Raw genomic sequence first — 3985 nt, forward strand, 5'->3', positions numbered from 1 at the left:
CCCCACACACACACACACACACACATCAACCACAATGCCCCACGGGATGAAATCAAAGGGGTTTACCCACCTCCACTACAGGTTGAAGCCAATCAAAGAAGCCCAGAGAGATTGTTCTGATGTGGAGGTACAGGCTATCTCAAGACTGATGTAATCTAACAAAAGGTCTTTATACTGTTTAATACTAAGAGTATTTTTATTTTTCCAATTTATGAGTATAGTTTTTTTTTGCTATACATAAAGCAGTAAAAATCATGTGAATTGACTTTGTCTCCAAGGTGACATCATCTAAGTGACCCAATAAGCAAACTGACGGAGAGAGTGGAATATTACATGTCAGACACTTTGATAAGTCTTCACATATCCGGCACCAAAACCTCTGAACAGGTGGACAGAACCAAAATGCGTGGATGTGATTGTCAGGAATATTATTTGTACACTGTGAGCAAACATTAGATGATGCGAAACCCATCCTGAACATCCGTTGACCTGTGTAGTGTACTCTATGAAGGATTTTGTATTGTATTAATTGTAAATTGGGGTTTTTAATCATCTTAAAAGTTCTTAGACATATCTGAGACCAGAAGTTTTGGTCAAAGTTGACTGACAAGTCTGTCTCCCATTTTACAATGGGAAGGGATATTGATTCATCTATTTTAATGAGTGTCCGGTAAACCTTAGATCGTAATTTGGGAGGGTTAAGATTTAGGAATTCTAATACACTTGTTGGTATTTCAATTCTAGTGTTATTAAGGTTAATTTTATTTTTTGTTATAGATTTAATTTGTTGATATTCTAAAAATGTATTCTTATCATACCCATATTGTGTTATTAATCTGTTAAATGGGATATAGTTTAAGTCCTCATATATATGTTCCAAATATTCTATTCCTTTACACCTCCAACCTGGGAAGTTTATCACATTATTCTGTTGTAGGATGGCAGGGTTGTTCCAGATGGCTGTACATCTGCATGGAATTAGTGGACTTTGTCATTTTAAGAATCTCCCACCAAGCTGTCAGAGAGGAGCTGATATTGATGCTTTTAAAGCATTCCAGTCGTTTTATGTTTGAGCTAATGAATGGAAGGTCCGAAATCATTATATTATTGCAAAATGTCTGTTCTACGTCTAGCCAGGATTCATCAAGGGGTGTGTGTTTTATCCATCTTGAGATGTATTCTAGCCTGTTGGCTAGAAAGTAATAATAGAAATTGGGTAGCTCTAGTCCTCCTTTATCTTTGGTCTTCTGTAGTGTTTTTAGTTTAATATGTGGGGGTTTATCTTTCCAGAGAAATTTAGAGATGGAGGAGTCCAGGGATCTAAACCAGTCAGATGATGGTTTATTTGGAATCATTGAGAATAGATAGTTTATTTTAGGCAAAACCATCATTTTTATTGAAGCAATTCTTCCCATGAGAGACAAGGGTAGAGATTTCCATCTAGCAAGATCATCCTCAATTTTCTTTAAAAGTGAGATGTGGTTTAGTTTTGTTAAATCTGCCAGTCTAGGAGAGACTTTGATACCCAAGTACATAATATTCCCCGACTGCAGTTGTGTATTAAGTGAATTGTTGAAATAGCAATTAATTGGTAGAACGGTGGATTTTATCCAGTTTATGGAGTAATCTGAAACTCTTTAAAAATATTTTATCAATCCAACAACCTGAGAGAGGAAGGTTTGTGAATGCTGGAGAAAGAGCAACACATCATCAGCATATAGACTGATTTTGTGCTCTATATTATTGCATTTAATGCCTTTAATATCTGTAGTTTGCCTGATTGCTGTGGCTAGCGGTTCGATGAAAATAGCAAACAGTGAGGGGGAGAGTGGACATCCCTGCCTCATGCCCCTTTGCAGAAGAAAGCTAGGAGATATTTGATTATTTGTCCTAATGCATGCTGATGGGGAAGCATATAATATTTTTAACCAGTTTATGAAATAATTTCCAAAACCAAATTTATGTAAGGCTGCAAATAAAAATTTCCAGTTAACTCTATCAAAAGCTTTTTCTGTATCCAGAGAGAATATTGCAGTTTCAATATTTTTACTGTAAGAATAATCAATTAAATTAAATAATCTGCGTGAATTTGTGGATGGATGCCTCCCTTTTATAAAACCAGTTTGGTCAGGATGTATTATGAGAGGAGTTATCTTTTCCAATCTTTTTGAGAGGGCTTTACAAATTATTTTAAGATCAACATTGATAAGAGATATGGGACGATAACTGGTAGGTAATACAGGGTCTTTGCCTGGTTTTAACAGGAAACTAATGTTTGCTGAGTTTATATTTTCTGGAAGACTGTTATTGTTCTCAGTTTCTTGTAGCATTTTGTGAAATAGTGGTGCCAGGATATTCCAGATTTTTTTGTAGAACTCTGCTGGAAATCCATCTGGACCTGGAGCCTTTTTATTGGACATGCTTTTGAGGGCTTCCTGGAGTTCCACTGGTGTCAGTGGTGAGTCCAGCTCCATTGATTGATTATCTGATAATTTCGGAAGTGTTATTTTATCTAGGAATTGATCAATGTCATTATCTGATGGATCTATCTGGGGTGAGTATAAAGCTTTATAAAAATCTCTGAAAATACTGTTTATTCTTTCAGGATCATAAACTGTATTCCCAGTCAAGTCTTTAACACCATGAATAGTTGTTTTTTACTTATTTATTTTAAGCTGTTTTGCTAGAAAGCTACCTGACTTATTGCTCTGCTCAAAATTTTCTTTTCTGAGTCTTTGTATTAAGAATTGAGTTTTTTTGTTAATAAGTTCATTTTATTCTAATTTAGCTTTACACATTTTCTCCAACATGTCTTCATCTTGGGAGGCTTCTAACAATTTAATGGTTTCTTCCAATTCCTGAATTTGTTTATTTTCTTTTTTTTTCTTATGTGATGAGAATGAGATTATTTTACCTCTCATCACTGCTTTCCCTGCCTCCCAGAGAACAGATGCTGATGTTCCAGGCAAGTCATTATACTCCAGATAAGAATCCCACTCTCATGTAAAATATTTGATAAAATCTTCATCTTCAAGCAATGATATATTAAATCTCCAGTTTATACTTCTTGGGATTTATTTTCTGTTTGCTAGAGTTAAACAGACAGGAGCATGATCACTGACAGCTATAGGGTGTATCTCAGTGTCCGAGATGTCCGTCAACAACGAGCTGCTGACTAAAAAATAATCCAGACGAGAGTAAGAGTGATGGACAGGTGAGAAGAAAGTATACTCTCTACGATTCAGGTGAAGAGATCGCCATGCATCACAAAGTCCATAATCACTCATGTACTGTTTAACTATATTTATGGACTGCCAACTGTGCTGAGTTCCTGCTCTACTACATCTGTCTAATTCTTCATTTAGACCAAAGTTGAGGTCACCTCCGAGTATAATGATCCAAGTGATCAGAAAGAGCTGAGAAAAAAATCATGAAAAAAAGAGGTGTCATCAACATTTGGGGCATATATGCTGACAATACACAGCTTGTAGATATTTATAAAAAGTTTTATTATTAAATATCTACCCTCTGGGTCTGTAACTGTGTCTAGTACTGTAAAATTAACATTTTTGTGTATTAATATTGCCACTCTCCTTTGTCTTGAGTTATAGCAGGCACAAAACACATCAGGAAAGTCAAGTGATTTAAGATCATCTGCAGTTGTAATAGATGTATGAGTCTCTTGTCTCTTGCTGAGCACTGGTTCCATTCACATTCCAAGTCACAAACCTTAATGTGCCCATAGTTGTGCGTGAGTAGCTAAAGTTGACCAGCACATGTCACCATAGAGACAAATAGATCCAACTAAAATCACAGTTATTGCTTGAGATTGTCTGTTTAGATGTTTAGAAACACACAGTGATGTTTGAGGTGGAAAGATACAAGAATATTGAGTAGAAGCTGGGTGTGAGAGAAGTTGAAAGATATAAAGTTCTCTGGTGTGTGTGTGTGTGTGTGTGTGTGTGTGTGTGTGTGTGTGTGTGTG

This window comes from Nematolebias whitei, chromosome 1 (genome assembly GCF_014905685.2).
Source record: "Nematolebias whitei isolate Nwh7 chromosome 1, NemWhi1, whole genome shotgun sequence".
NCBI lineage: Eukaryota > Metazoa > Chordata > Actinopteri > Cyprinodontiformes > Rivulidae > Nematolebias > Nematolebias whitei.